Source organism: Rhinopithecus bieti, unplaced genomic scaffold, assembly GCF_001698545.2.
Source record: "Rhinopithecus bieti isolate Rb0 unplaced genomic scaffold, ASM169854v2 scaffold_13112, whole genome shotgun sequence".
Lineage (NCBI taxonomy): Eukaryota > Metazoa > Chordata > Mammalia > Primates > Cercopithecidae > Rhinopithecus > Rhinopithecus bieti.
The window spans coordinates 664,302-681,146 of NW_016807891.1; positions in this window are offsets into that span (position 1 = coordinate 664,302).

Here is a 16,845-nt window from a genome sequence, read left to right on the forward strand (position 1 = left end):
TTTTTTTTTATGTTGTCATATACCAGGCCAGATTGATTTAGGTAAACACGACACTCTTCATTTAAAATATACAGAGTTCTCCTTTTCAGCAGCGAGTAAGTCAAGGCCTCTGGGATTTTGGAGGACAACTGTGGCTAAGGAATCAACCTGGGCTTGAAGGGATGATAAAGTTTGTGATAGATCTGTAATGTTGGTAGAAACGTCATCAGAAAGGCTACAGATGGTTGTGACAGAAGTTGAAACACCTGCTATTCCAGCTCCAAGAGCCATAGTGGAAGCAGAAAGTCCTAAGCCTACAAGTAGAGGGATTAGAGGAATAACTCTTTTTTGTCTGGTTGGTGTCATGAAGGGGACAGGAAGTTTTCCCATTTGCAAATTGAATTTTGAGAATAAGAAAAACTAGTGTACATGTACCTGTCCAATTAGCAGGTAGACACATGTAGGTGGAGCAGCCACAGAGGAAGAAGAGGCTTTGTGCAAGGCAAAACTTGAAATGCAAAGTGAAAAGATGAGAAGGAGTAGTAAAAGAGGTGTCTTTTACCCAGACTCCTAGGGATCCAGCTAGGGCGGCAGCTGTCAAAGGTTGTAATGGGGACTGACGGGGTAACTGTGTAGAGGGGGAGGTTCGATTTTCATGGTGTATGAGAAAACATTGAGTGTCTACGAGCAGCTTTTCACTGTTATTTACTGGGCTGGGTATAATAAGTAAACAAGAAGAAGGAGCCAAGGATGGAGTGAAATACAGGGTAAATGTTTTCCTAGGCAATAATAACTGCGAATGTTTTTAAGTTTGTCAGTATTGATAGAGGGCTTATCTGTAATATGGAGCTGGAAAGCCCCAATTGTTTCAGTGATGTGTGTAGTTAGGAAGAGTGAAGGAGCATTGAGAAGGTGAAAGTTTACCCAGGGGAATTCCAGTGGGTCTTTGCTGAGAGATGCACAAAGGAGTGGCTACAGGAATAGTAGTTTGTGTGTTGAGGGGTCCAAAGATGGGGGGAGTAGAGTTGATATAAGCAGAAAGGTTTTTTAAGTAAGTGTGGAGGAAGGCAGCAGCTTGCTGATGTGAAATGTCTCGGGAGGTCTTGCTGGACCTGTCTAGAAAGTAAAGAAGTTCTTCAGGAGGATAAAGGTGAGGGCTGTTAAAGGAAGTTCGGAGGTGTCGGGAGACAGATGTTGCCCCGTCTGTATGTAAGGCAGGGACAGCTGTGCAAGCACAGGAAGAAAGGGAAATGCAAAGCCAGCAATTGTTCGCTAAGGAGGGATTAGAAATGTCTAGGAGAGAGTGAGTGTGATTGATAGTGTGGTGGAGATAGCTGGGGAGAGGTAGAGGGTGGCATGAGAATGGGAATGAGAGTAAGAGTAAGTATAGAAGTAAAAAACAGAACTACATCAGGGTGAAAGTATTGGAGGGTGCCCTGCCAGCAAAGATCATCTATCCACGCCAAGAGTCAAGCATGATGGTTTGAGGATAGCACCAGGAGATATCAGCTGTGATGGTTTGGAGAAACAGTGTAAGCCGTCAGTGTAAACAAGAGCAGGGCATTTATGAGTTGTTGAGAACGGTGAATAGGAGTATGACTATACAGGAGATAGTAGGGAAGACAACTTTTTGTGGTGCAGTCCGAGTACTGGGGGGTGACTGCGTAAAGTCCTGTTGCAAAAAGTGGGGTAAGGATGAATAGACTTAATAGAATGAAGGGATGTAATAGGCTCATAAGGGTTATTACTGTTCTTCAGAAATGCGAGTGAGTTTAAGGGAAGTAGGAGAGAGTACTTGTGACTTCCAGGAGGAAGAGGAGAAATCAGGCCGGCTGTCTGATGGGCACAGCTTTACTCTGGAACAATGCACCTAATGGTAGGGGGTGGGGGGATCCTGCAGACGAACAGCCATTGGGGAACTATAGATGACTAAGTGGAGTCTGGTCCACCAAGGTTGTAGAATCTGAGGGGTCAGATTCTTAACAAGAACTGACTGTCCAGCTAGAGTGTCTTCATATGGCTGGGAATCTGGGGTAGGCAAAAAAAAGATTAGCAGCTCAGTGAATTTCCTGTCTGGCTTGCTGGAGGACTGGAAGATAATCACCTAGAGGGCTGGTGTCTGGAATGAGCCTGGGGCCTAATTAAAAAAGGAGCATCCATACAGGAGCTCAAATGGACCATACCCTGTAGCATCCCGAGGACAGGCTCGAATTCTGATAAGGGCAAGTGGTAAAAGTACTCTCCATTCCTTTCAAAGTTGGAGGCTGAGTTTGGTGAGGGGTGTCTTTAAAAGACCATTAGCTCTTTCTACCTTTCCTGAGGGTTGAGGGCGGTAAGGAGCATGAAGTTTCCATTGAATGCCCAGGGCCTGGGAGACTGCCTGAGTGACTTGACTAATGAAGGCCAGTCCGTTATCAGACTGTATAGAGGTAGGAAGGCCAAACGGAGGAATTATATCTGACAGAAGATGACTGCGGTGGCCTTCTCAAACCCTGAAGTAAAGGCCTCTACCCATCCAGTGAAAGTGTCTGCCCAAACCAAGAGGTATTTTAGTTTTTTGACTTGGGGCATGTGGGTAAAGTCAATTTGCCAGTCCTGGGCAGGAGCAAATCCTCGAGCTTGATATGTAGGGAAGGGAGGGGGCCTGAGAAATCCCTGAGGAGTAGTAGAATAGCAGATGGAACACTGAAATGTTATTTCCCTGAGGATAGATTTCCACGATGGAAAGGAAATGAAAGATTCTAAGAGGCAGGCTAGCGACTTGTAACCTACATGGAAGAGGTTATGAAATGACAATAGAATAGAATGGGCCTGTGAGGCTGGAAGGAGATATTTTCCTTGGTCTAAGAACCATTTGCCTTGTGTGGGAAGAGACTGATAGGTGGAAGTTTCAGTGGAAGAGTAGGTTGGAGTGATTGATGAGAAGGAGAAAAACTGTCCATGAGGGACAGAAGTTGGAACGCTAGGTGCTTCTTTAGCTACCTTATCAGCATAAACGTTGCCCTGAGCAACGGGATCTGATGCCTTTTGATGGCCCTTGCAGTGAATGACTCCAGCTTCCTTTGGAAGAAAAGTGGCCTTGAGAAGAGTTTTTATTAAAGAGGCGTTAATGATGGAGGACCCATGTATAGTGAGGAAACCTCTTTCTGCCCATATAACAGCATGGTGGTGCAGGCATATTTAGAGTCAGTATAAATATTGATGTATAGTCTCTTTGCAAGAGTGAGGGCCTGAGTTAAGGCAATGAGTTCGGCTTGCTGAGAAGGGGGGCAGAGCAGTAGCCTCAATGATATATGTGGAAGATATTACAGTATAACCTGCCTTTGCTGGTGAGTGGCAATTAGGCCTGGTGGAGCTACCATCAATAAACCAAGTGTGATCAGGGTGAGGACAGGAAAGAAGGAAATGTGGAGAAATGGAGTGAATGTCAGGTGGATCAGAAAGATACAGTCGTGGGGGTTGGGTGTGGTATCAGGAATAATGTGGGAGGCTGGATTGAAGTCCAGGCCAGGAACAACGGTAATTGTGGGAGACTCAACAAAGAGTGAGTATAGCTGAAGGAGGTGGGGAGCAGAAAGTATATGCATCAGGTATGAGGAAGAAAATATATTTTGTAAGTTGTGAGAACTTTAAAGAGTTAGTTGAGCATAGTTTGTGATTTTTATGGCCTCTAAAAGTATTAGAGCAGTGGCAGCTGCCTCATGGAGACATGATGGCCAGCCTAAAACAGTAAGGTCAAGTTGTTTGGACAAAAAAGCTACAGGGTGTGGTACCAGTCCTTGTGTAAGAATTCTGACTGCACAGCCCTGCACTTTGGCTGTGTGTAATGAAAAGGGTTGGGATGAATCAGGGAGAGCAAGTGTAGGAGCAGTCTCTGGAGCTGTCTTCAAGGAATGGAAAGAGGAATGGGGAAAGAATTTAGGATCTATGGGGTCAGCTAAGTTACCCTTTGTAAGTTTATATAATGGTTTTGTTAGGATGACAAAACCAGGTATTCAAAGGCGAAAGCATCCAACCATGCCCAGGAAGGAAAGGAGCTGTTGTTTTGTAGAAGGGATTGGGGTTTGAGAGATCAGCCAGAGACGATCAGCAGGGAGAGTACACGTGTTTTGAGGAATTATGCTGAGGTAGGTAACAGATGGGAAAGAAATTTGAGCTTTGGAGGGGGACACCTGATATCCTTTGGAGAATAAATGTTGAAGGAGCAGGAGGGTATCTTAAGAAGACTCAAAGGAGGGACTACAGAGTAGGAGGTCATTAATGTATTGAATAAGGTGGGAAGCAGAGGGGTGGAAAGAAAGTAAATCATGAGAAAGGGCTTGGCTGAAGTAATGAGGACTGTCCCAGAAGCCTTGCAGCAGTACAGCCCAGGTAAGTTGCTGAGACTGATGGGTGTCAGGGTCAGTCCAGGTAAAAGCAAAGAGAGGCTGGGATGAGGGGTGCAGGAAAATAGTGAAAAAGAGCATCTTTAAGATCAAGAACAGAATAGTGAGTTGTGAAGAGAGATATTGAGGACAAAAGAGTGTGCAGGTTGGGCACCACAGAGGGGATAGACAAAACAATTTGGTTGATAAGGCGTAGATCCTGAGCTAATCTGTAAGACTTGTCTGGTTTTTGGACAGGTAAAATGGGAGATTTTTAAGGAGAGGTTGTAGACTTTAGAAGCCCATGCTGTAGCAGGCAAGTGGTAACAGGCTTTAATCCTATTAAAGCCTATTGTGGGATGAGATACTGGTGTTGAGCAGGGTAAAGGTGATTAGGTTTTAATGGGATAGTAATGGACTTTGTGATTGGTTGCCAGGGAGGGAGTAAAGGTTTCCTATACTTGTGGATTACGGTGGGGAGATACAAGAGGAAGACGTGAAGGAGACTTTGGGTTGGGAAGAAGGGCAGCAATGAGATGAGGCTGTAATCCAGGAATAGTCAGGGAAGCAGATAATTTGGTTAAAATGTCTCAGCCTAATAAGGGAGCTGGGCAGGTGGGGATAACTAAAAAGAAGTGCATAAAAGAATATTGTCCAAGTTGACAATTGAGTTTTGGGAAGTTTAAGGGCTTTAGAAGCCTGGCTGTCAATACCCACAATAGTATGCAGGCAAGGAAACAGGCCCTTGAAAAGAAGGTAATGTGGAGTGGGTAGCCTCTGTATTGATTAAGAAGGGGACGGACTTACCCTCCACTGTAACAGTTACCCCAAGCGTCTGTGATGGTCCAGGGGGTTTCTGAGGCAATCAGGCAGCATCAGTCTTCAGCCACTAGGCTGAGAAGATCTGGGAAGAAGTCAGTCAGAGAGCCTTGGGACAGGGTTCCAGGGGCTCTGAGAGTGGCTGCCGGGTGACTTGGACAGTCCAATTTCTGGTAGGATCCACACAGATGGGACATGGCTTAGGAGGAATCCCGGGCTGCAGGCATTCCTTGGTCCAATGGCCAGATTTCCAGCACTTGAAGGAAGATCCTGGGGGAGGAGGTCCTGGAGGAACACCTGGCTGCTGTGGTTTAGGCATTTTCAAGTTCTTGTGTACTGGAGATGTGGCTGGGGTTTCTTTCAAAGTGGAGGCACATAATTGCAACTTAGAAATATATTGCCACTTGGCTGCCATTTCTCTATTATTATGCACCTTGAAGGCAAGGTTAATTAATTCCTGTTGTGGGGTTTGAGGACCAGAATCTAATTTTGGAGCTTTTGTAATGTTGGCAGTGGATTGGGTAATAAAATGTATATTGAGAATAAGACGGCCTTCTGGCCCTTCTGGGTCTAGGGCGGTAAATTGTCTCAGGCTTGCTGCCAAATGAGCCATGAACTGGGCTGGGTTTTCGTCTTTACCTTGGAAGTTTCTTTAAGTTTGTCATAATTAACAGCTTTATAAGCTGCCTTTTTAAGCCCCTCAACTAGGCAGGAAATCGTGTCATCTCGCCTAGCTATACCTGGGGAGCCTGTCTGGTATTCCTATCTGGGATCTTCTCAGGGAACTCCCCTGATGCCTTCCTCAAGGTCTGGCTCATGATGCTGGTGGGTGTGAGCGTGAGATTGGGCTAGGATAGTTAAGCTCTATCCTGCTCATCTGGGGAAAGGGTAGAAGTTAGGATGACATTTAAGTCACTCTAAGTTAAATTGTAGGACTGGTTAAATACTGGAATTTCTGTATATATTTAGTGGGGTCTGATGAGAAGGGGCCTAAGTGTTGATTAATTTGGGAAAGGTCTGATAGAGAAAATGGTACATGCAGTCTAATGATGCTCTCAGCTCCAGCCACCTCTTGAAGAATAAATTGTTGGGCAGTTTGGGGAGTATTTGCTGCAGAACAAAATTGTAAGCTGGACTGGTGTGGGGAGGGGAAGTGACAGAAGGGTTAGAGGGTGGGAGAGCAGAGGCTGAGGAAGAATTGGGACTTGATTCAGCCTACCGAGGAGTGACCTGGGGAGGGGGAGAGAGGTCAGAGGGCCCTGCAGAAAAGAAGGATTCAGAAGACTCAGTGGCACTTGGGGTTGGGACTGAAGGGACAGGTTGGATGGAAAGAAGGAAGATTTGGGACGAGTCGCATTGGCAGCAGAGACTAGGGAGAGACCAATGTGGAAAAGAACGCCTGGATGTCAAGCACTTCAGATGATTTGCCCATTTTTTTGACAAAAATTATCTAGATCTTGTAGGATGGAGAAATCAAAAGTGCCATTTTCTGGCCATTTAGAACCATTATCAAGTTAGTATTAGGGCCAAGCAGTGTTGCAGAAGAAAATAAGATGCTTAGGTTTTAGATCAGGTGAGAGTTGAAGAGGTTTCAAGTTTTTAAGAACACAGGCTAAGGGGGAAGAAGGAGGAATGGAGGGTGAAAGGTTGCCCATAGTAAAAAGGTAAGTTTAGAGAAAAAAGGGGTAGAGACATGGATGGGGTGGGGGTGGTACTTGCCACCAAGGTGGAGGATCAAGGCAGACGTCCCTACAGTGATTAAACACCAATGGAAGACTGTCTTCTCGAGTCTGTGACCAGCACCAGAATTTTGGGTTCACGGATAAAACTCATCTCCTCTGTCTCTACCAGAAAAGGAAAGGAACTGAAATTAAGGGATGGGAGAGATTGAAGGGTGGCACCAAAATTGAAAGGAGAAAGAGGTTGAGGGATAGTGAGAGAGGTTGGAGAAGAGAGTAAAAAGAGGCCACTTACCTAATTTAAAATTGGTGAGGTGCTTCTTGGGCCAGTCTGAGGACCCAAGGTCATAAGTGGATTATCTCATTGAGCAAAGAGCAAGAGGACAGGGGATTGATCTCCCAAGGGAGGTCCCCTGATCCAAGTCATGGCACCAAATGTCAAGCAAGTCCGTGTGAAGAAACCATCAATAGGCTTTCTGTGAGCAACAAGGCTGTTTATTTCACTTGGATGCAAGTGGGCTGAGTCCAAAAAGAGAGTCAGCAAAGGCAGGTAGGGGTGGGGCAGTTTTATAGGACTGGGGTAAGCAGTGGAAAGTTACAGTTAAAGGTGGTTATCTATTGTCAGCAGAGGAGGGTGTCACAAGGTGCATGTGGGGAGATCATAAGACTCATTGTACAGAAGAAGAATATCACGAGGTTGACCCATGAATCAGTCGGGGCAGGGCAGGAACAAGTCATAATGGAATGTCATAAGGTTGGTCAATCAGTTAAGACAAGAGCTGGCTGTTTCAATTCTTTTGTACTTTTTGGTTGCCTCAGGCCATCTGAATGTATACATGCAGGCTTGGGCTCAGAGGCCTGATACTATAATTTAAAATTTTATTATGAAATTTGATATAAAGCCAAGTATTTTTAATATACTATGATTTAAATTATTTCATAAAACCTATTATAAAACCAAATATTTTAACTGTACTATGCTTTCAAAGTGTTTGATTTTATAACAGGTTAGAGGTACATATTGTGGGAGACCAGAATATATCTCCTCAAAATATGAGGGATTGTTGAGCTGAAGACAATTAAGAAGAAAGATATAGCAAAACTCTTTTCCTTTCCTCTGTTTGCCTAAAAGTAGAACATAAATTTGCGAAGACAAAAACTATTCTGCCCCATCTCTACCAGGGAGAACAAACATTAACCACCAGAGACTTATCAACCCAGAGAAGACCCCAGAGGTGTCTTCAAACATAGCTTACCTTTTGGTTTATTCCTATATTCTCTTTGCAGAGTTTCCCATGCTTGGAGATCTAAAATTGCTTTCCTTTGTCCTGTTATTTCTCTACAAATTCACTGTTGTTTGCTGAAGTTGCTGTATAAGCCTGAGTACTAAGCCATTGTTTTCTGTTACCTTTAATTGAAGTTTCCCACGCATGGCATGCTCAGCACACGTTAATTAGCTTGTTTTTGTCTTTTTAATCTGTCTTTTGTTGTAGGGGGTCTGTCCCAATTACAAATTTATGAGGATTGACGAAATAAATTATATTTCCTCTTGACACTCTTTTAAAGTAAATGGTATTTGTGTAGCATGAGATAAAAATGTTCCACATGCTATAAAATGACATTGAAAAATGTGAAGAATTACAGAATGTTGGAGTTGAATAGAGTTTACATACCTGGTTCAATACCTGACTTGATGTCACAACCTTTCCGTGGCATCTCACAGGTCAGGTAAGGAGGATTCACGAGGTACAATCCTGTACCCAGTTCTGGCTGATCACTAAGAGGGTGGATCTTATGTTAAGTGCTCTTACCACAAAAAATAGTAATGATAATAATGAATACGAAGGTGAGAGAAAACGTTTAGTGGCAATGGAGAGGTTCATGACATGGATCATGGTGATGGTTTTGTGAACACAGAAAATCTGAGACAGGTCTCAGTCAATTTAGAAAGTTTATTTTGCTAAGGTTGAGGATGTGCCCCTGACACAGCCTCAGGGAGTCCGTCCTGAAGACATGTGCCCAAGATCACAGAATGGTTTTTTGTTGTTGTTGTTGTTGTTGTTGTTGTTGTTGTTTTGAGACGGAGTCTCGCTCTGTCGCCCAGGCTGGAGTGCAGTGGCGCAATCTCGGCTCACTGCAAGCTCCGCCTCCCGGGTTCACGCCATTCTCCTGCCTCAGCCTCCTGAGTAGCTGGGACTACAGGCGCCCGCCACCTCGCCCGGCTAGTTTTTTGTATTTTTAGTAGAGATGGGGTTTCACCGTGGTAGCCAGGATGGTCCCGATCTCCTGACCTCATGATTCGCCTGTCTCGACCTCCCAAAGTGCTGGGATTACAGGCTTGAGCCACCGCGCCCGGCCCACAGCATGGTTTTATACATTTTAGGGAGACGTAAGACATCAATAAATATATGTAAAAAGTACATTGGTTCATTCTGGAAAGGCAGGACAACTTGAAGCAAAGGCAGGAAGATTAAATCGGGAGGGAGCTTCCAGGTCACAGATAGGTGAGAGACAAATGGTTGCATTCTTTTGAGTTTCTGATTAGCCTTTCCAAAGGAGGCAATTAGATGTGCATCTATCTCAGTGAGCAGAGGGATGACAGGTTTGCCCTAAGCAGTTTCCAGGTTGATTTTTCCTTAGTGATTTTGGGGGTCCAACACATTTTCCATTCATAGTTTTATGGAAGTGTATTTACCTCCAAACTCATCAGTTTGTACATGTGAAATTTGTACAGCTTTTTTGAATGCCAGTCATAGCTCAATATGGTGTTTTTTTTCAAAATAATACAACCAAGTATCAGAATGCCATATTATAAATTGTAGTTTCATATTGTTATGAACTAGAAAATTCATTTCTATCAAACCAATTTATAAGAAACTCTGATGAGAATCAGCCATTACTTGTACCAGGATTTTAAGTTAATGAAAATAAATTTTAAAAGGATCATGGTTTCCTGATTCAGTTCTCTGCTCTAGGAAAGCTTAACCTTTGTTTTCTCCCTATGCATTTTTGGTTCTTCCTTGACAGAATACATTGATACACTGCCAGCCTCTGCAATGTAGCTCTGAATTAGATTCTCGACAGTGGTCAGGTTTTCTTTTCTTTATAGATGCCACTTTCTTATTCATGCTTTTGCTCTACTTAAATATTTTTCTCTCTTTATTTCTCTTTTTTCTCCTTCTTTTCTCTTCTCGTCTCTCCTTCCCTCATACTTACTGTGCAAAATTTGGCATGATATTTCTCTGATTTCTAGGAGTTTATTCTTCAATTAGGTGCATTATATATTCTAATATACAAATAATAAATTAAGGCAATACATCAAGTGTTATGGTTTGAATGTGCCTGCTCCAAAATTCAGGTGTTGCTAATGTGAGGAAATTAACAGGTGGGGCATTTAAGAGGCAATTAGGCCATGAAGGCTCCTCCATCATGACTGGGACAAAGGCCCTTATAAAAGAGACTTCAAACAGCCACTGGCTGGCTTGCCTTCCTGCCTCTATCATGTGAGGACATTGCATTTGTTCCTTCTGGAGGATGCAGCAACAGGGCACCATCTTGGAAGAAGAGAGTAGCCTTCACCAGGCACTCAATGGGCTGGCAAATTGATCTTGGACTTCTCAGCCTCCAGAACTATGAGAAATAAATTTCTGTTCTTTATAAATTACTCAGTCTAACGTATTCTGTTATAACAGTACAAATGGACTAAGAAGCCAATATAGACTCTTTATCGCCCATGTGAATGATATTACAGTATTATATGCACTCTAGAGGAAACGAGCATAATTTTCTTTTCATGGCCTTATAGGCCCATTCCTTTAACAAGGAAAGTCATAAATCTGTATTATGTTCTAGCTGCATTTTTCAATTTGGGTACCTGATTTATCAAAAAGATATAATAATATGCACTTAGACAAATAGCTCCCAAGTGACTTAAAATATGTTGAGGAGTCTCTATGCATATGCTGTTTAAATTAAAGTCAGCAATAACATCCAATCTATGTGGTTTTTTTTTTTCTCCACTTTTGTTCATCTACCTTTATGATGGAGCTGAGAAAGTCCTTAAAGATAAGGTCAACTCTAAAATGGGAGAAATGCTAGGATGGGAACTTCAAGAAAAATGGAGAAGCAAACACGTTTGCACACTTCAATTACACATTGTGGCTTATTCAGTTTCCAAGTCACCCTCCTCTAGCAGGGGTGGCCACAGTCAGCTGTGGGTGTCCAGGTATCTGGTTCCAGTAACGTGGCCTGTCTTCCCTTGCAGTGCAGCACCATGGACCAGAGCCTGGACATTAATCTGATGAAGAGGGACTTGCAGGATGTTCAGAAGTTCATTCTGATGCATGAGGTGGTGCAGCCAGTGACCACAGTGCCCTCCTTCATGAAGACAATAGTCACTTTTCCCATCTGGCCATTGATATTGTGCAGAGCAGAGACATGCTTGTCCACACCATCTGTTTGGCCACAGGTAGGAGTTCTGCCCTCATCTGAGGAGTTTTCTACCATCTTTTGACTTGGGCCTTTAGATTCTAAATGAGCAATTTCAATTTCAGGCTTTTCATCTGCCACTTCTCCTTGCAACCAGCAAAACCCATAATGCTCGCTCATCTTTGTCGTCTTCTATGCGTCTTGTTTCCAGTTTGAATTTTTATCTTTTTTCATACTTTGGTCATATTTTGATTGGAAAGACAATACTTTGTGCCCTCATTGTTGTTTCTTAACTTTTCAAAATAGCCATTTCCCAGCAAAACCATTTAGTTTAGGTAATTTAAGACAATACAACACTTGTTGGATGACATTGTGATGTAAAAAAAGAAAAAATCCTGTAATCATCATGGCAATTTCTGATTGGTTCAAAGACAATATTTTTTTGTAACATGGTCCATGGAATCAACTTATCCCTTAAGCACAAATAACAGAATGTTTTATGGAAAATCTAGGGGACAGGGCTCATCAAGTTATGACATTTAAACCTGTTCAATTTCCAGAGTGTGGCAGGGGAGTTCCACCTCTTCTTTGTTAATTACTCATATGCTGAGGATACTGAAGACCGGCTTCAGGGATGCCCTTTCAATTTTGCACACTTGTCCAGCATTCTCCTGTCTTCAGTCCTCTCACATCGGCCTCCCTTGGCCTGGGATTGCATCCACACCCTCCCTATTCCCACCAGTTCTTTCTGCAGCAAACCAAAAAAAAAAAAAATCATTTTATCCTAATAGTATGCTTCTTTGAAAACCTCACTTTGTAGTTGTACATTTATTACTTCATTTGTTCTATTCATAAAGTTGTTGCTATCTACTGAAACTTTACTATTTCTGGAGTTCATTTGAAGCACTGGGGAGTAAACTGGCGAGCATGCAGGCATCTCGTGGCCTCTTGGGGCTTACATTCTAGTGGGGACAGCAGATAATAAACAGACCAGCCAGTGAGATGCCGGAAAATTGATGACGAACAGACACAGTGGAAGCAGAGACAGACGTGGCTGCAGGTGTCAGGCAGGCTCCTGTACTCACTGATCAGCATCAGTCTCTGCCAGGAGGTGATGATTAAGCTGAGTGCAGACTGAGCAGGAGGGGTCAGCCCTGCATCCATGAGGGAAGTGGCCAACACACTAGATGTGGGACTAGCCAGCTGAGGGCAGTGCCACTGAGCAGTCAAGTAAGAGGAGGACAGACGTGAACATTGGATGGGGCAGATAGAGGCCACAGCTGCCTCTCAGGGCCAGCCTGTGGGAGGAGGAGGAGGGACGTGGGTCAAAGTCAGGTGGACACAGCTGTTAGGAGCAGCTCCTCCAGACGTGATTCAGGTAAGGGATGTGGAGGATGGATGCCACATCTGGAGGGCGTGGGAGGTCAAGCAAGAAATTTTTGTTTGCTTTTTTTTGTTTTAAGGGAGAAAAGGAATTACCATTTCCTTGTCTATCTTGCTCACTTCTGCAGGCAGGAGTTCTATCTCTTTTCTATCATTTTTATCCTGAATGTCCCCCAGAGTGCCTGGCATGGAACAGGTTTGCAGAGTGAATAAACTAGACCTTTCCACAAGTGTTCCTGGTTTGCCATCACAAATGTTTAGGCTAATGCGACAGAGATTAGAGCCATATCCTTGTAATTCTAGGAGGCGGTGGAGGTCTTCATCAATACCTAAATAGGCTGGGGAGTGAGGAGAGATGGTGTCGGGGGGACGGGGCTGCTCCTGAGCAGGCCTGAATGCGTCACTGCAGAACTTCAACTCAGCAAGATTTCTGACATCCATAGCGTCTGACTCCATAACAGTGGCCACGAGAAGGCGATGTGCGTGTCCATGATGTTTGTCATGACTTGGTTTTGGAGGTTTCTGATGATTTCTCATGAAATTGGAATTCATTAATTTTAGAAGAGTCGACTCTATTTATGAAAAATGGAACATTTATTTCTAAGAACAGAACACTTGTTTCAATACACTTATGTTCTCACACTTTCTCACACTATTGAAAATATTCCTGCACAGGTGGTACTATATGCGAAGATTCTTATTCCAAACAATATATGTGAACAGAATGTGAATCTAGTCAAACAGAAGATCTTACATAAATTAGACACTTCTACATAAAACTAGAGTCAATATCAGTTGCTTTTTACATAATGCAACCATCTAGAAGCTTGGTTACAGGGTTCGTTTTGAATGGTCTCATGACTGGACTGCTGTCCTCCTGAGCACTATAGTGAGAAGCTCCCGGGCCTTAGCAGCAGGAAGCACTCCAGACTGTCTGATCATACTCAGGGTTGCAGTGGACTCTTCCAGAGCTTGTTTGTGTGTTAATTTTAAATCCTTGACTGTTTACAAATTGAAATTCTATAGCACACAATGTCAAGATGTTGCTAATTCAAACCACAGGCTGGAAATCAGGCTGGGATTACGGATGAAGTGGAAATCAGGCTGGGATTACGGATGAAGATGCCCTACATAGAATGCTACTGCAGTTTCCATTTCTCACTAGTCAGTTTGTTTCTTAACTCAAAGGGAGGGGGAGTTTGCAGTGGGAAGAGTTACCTTTCTGCAGAAAACAACCACGGATATGAACAATCCTACAGGAAGCCCTGCCCCAAATCCTATGTGGTAACTCAGGGCAGACCCCCAAAATATTTTGTGGGAAGCTGGATTCTGAGATAGCATTTCAGTTTGTTTAGACCTGTTTGACAATTCTAACTTCATCACTTCTATAAACAAGTTTCATGTTTTAACTAATTTTTAGATTTTTCCATTTTAGCTGTTATAGCCATCTTAATGAATTTTGAGTTGGATGTCATCTTTTGCAAGAATCAGTTTGGAATCTCAGGCTTGGAATTTAGAAAAAGAAACCAGGTTTGGAAATAAATGTATTTTCTCACACTTTGATTTGACTTGAACAAACATAAATTGGAGAAAATTTGCCAATGGCCGTGGAAAAAGTTGGTTTATATTACTTTTCATTGTTATGCAAACTCTAAAGTGAATTAGACCCCTGTTGCTGGTGCAGCTAACCTGCATCTTGCTGCTCCTGTGACGTTTCCCCACTGCCACCCCTCAGCTGGGCAACGGCCTCCCCAGACACATTCTAGGTCAGCTTTCTTGCTGCATCTACGTGTCTCTCTTGCTGGAAATCCAACCAGGGCCAAGCAAATCATCTGGGCCCTGATTGTGCAGATATTTTGGCAATTTATTGGAAGGTCTTCTTAGAGAAGAAGGCACAATGGCAAATGGTAACTCCTTTGGAATGTCAGTGACTGGAGTCCTATAAGTGACTGTGTCTTCTATGCAAATGGTGGCTCTGTTCCTTTCTATAAAGATAACATTAAACTTATATGTGCCATTTGTGTATTTGGAGAATCTTTTCCTTACTTGCCTTATAGAAAGAACCCCGTCTCTTCTGCCTCTTCTCCTGGTTCTGTGATTATTCATTTCCTGACTCCACTTCATCTGCCTTCCCCTCACATGTTGCTGTTTCTCTGGACTCTGCCCATGGAGAGTTATGGGGAGCTCATCGGGTCAATATAGAAGGATAATGCCTGGAAACCAAAAGAGCCACTTCAGCTTTGTTGGTTGACCAGTTGTCAATATGTGATAGTGAGTGCCATTGATCCTCACTCACCGTGTGTTGCCATCTCATCCGTACTAACCATATAAATGCAATTAAGTGATTGTTCTGTGATAGATGGCTTCTAGTACAGGGACAGACATTTTTGTCTTTTTTCTTTTTTAAAATCTTAATTGCATCCAATCAAAAAGGATATGAATTATGGTAGATTTTGCTTTGTGAAAAAGTGGTAATAACAACACAGTTGTATTTTACTTTGATACGTTAAGTTCTTCATCTTGAAATAGAACAGAGTAAGACTTCTTAATTGTATCATTGCACACTGTGGCTGAGGGCTCATTGCTCTAATACTACTTAGTCTGCAGCAGAGTTTAGCCTAAGATGTAGTTTTCTTGAACTCCAGACAGAGAGCTTAAATAATCTAGAAAAAAAGGGTCACAGTTATACAGTGACTCTGAATACAGATTTCTGTGTCATTACAGGATAATTTATAAATTTAATAAATATTTAAAATAAAGTTGTGCTGCACTTGTAAGCTCTGGCTGTTCTCTACCCTTAAAGGTTTTGTGTTAACTGTTAAGAGGAAGTCACTATTGTGTTAATCAACAATGATTGATGCAGAAGGCTGATTACACCATATGGAAATAAGACAAAGCAATAAAAAACAAGTAGGGGTGGGAGTGGCATCCATTCATGGCTTAAATAAGGTGCCTCAGTGGAAGTGCATGTTGACCATGAGCATCAAAGCCTGACTCTTAGAAATTCTTGGAAATAAGAACACAGTGGTTCCTTGTCATTTTATTAATCTCTCTTCTATTTAGAACTTTGTGATGTTAAGATTAAATCAGTTTTAGGAGTACTCAAATCTAAGGAATTGGAGAAATCTGTGGAAAGAACTTAAGGAAATGCATATCTTCACTGTTCAATAAAGATGAAATTAGTGTTTATTCACTGTAGTGTGTTCCATGATTTACTTCCCCTACCAACCCTCCCACCATGATTTTGGATGGCTTATTACTAAATTTAGAATGTTAAAAAGTGTCAAAGTTGGATGTATTAATAACTATACATCCATATTTTTTTTTCACAGACCTTAAAAATACAGATAGCCCCTTCTGTTTACTAAATGTATGCAAATAGCTGACACAATTTGGAATAGAATATAACTTGAAAGATAAACACTAAATGGGATTCTGTGATATTAAATACAAAAGTAATGATTTTTCACAGTTGAGATAATGAAAGGATAGAAGACATTGAAGTACTAATTACAATCCTCCCAACAAAGAGCCCATAACCAGATGGCTTCCTGGCTGAATATACGAAGCATTCAAGGAAGAATTATTACCAGTTCTTAGAGTCTTCCAAAAAATTGAAGTAGAGGGAATACTTTCAAATTTATGCTATAAGGTTAGCATCACCCTGATACCAAAACCAGAAAAGGCACCCCAAAAGAAAGCTATAAGCCAATGTCTCTGATAAATATCGACACAAAAATTCTTAATAAAATACTAGCAAATCAAATTCAACAACTTATCAAAAAGATTACACACTATGACAAAGTGAGATTTATCTCTGGGATACAAGATTAAGCATTTGCAAATCCATCAATATGATACATTGCATTAACAGAATAAAAGATAAAAACCACATGATCATTTCAAGAGATGCAGAAAAAGCATTTGATGAAGTTTAACATTATTTCATAACAAAACCTTCAATAAAATAGGTACAGAAGGAAATTTTTTCAGTATGATAAAGGCCATTTATGAAAAACCCACAGCTAACATAATCAATGGTGAAAAGCTGAAAGTTTTTTCTCAAAGATCCACTGCAGGGCAAGGATGCCCCCTCTAACCACTTTTATTCAACATAGTACTGGAAGTATTATCTAGAGCTATAAGACAAGAAAAATAAATAAAAAGCAACCACATTTGAAGAGAAGCAGTAA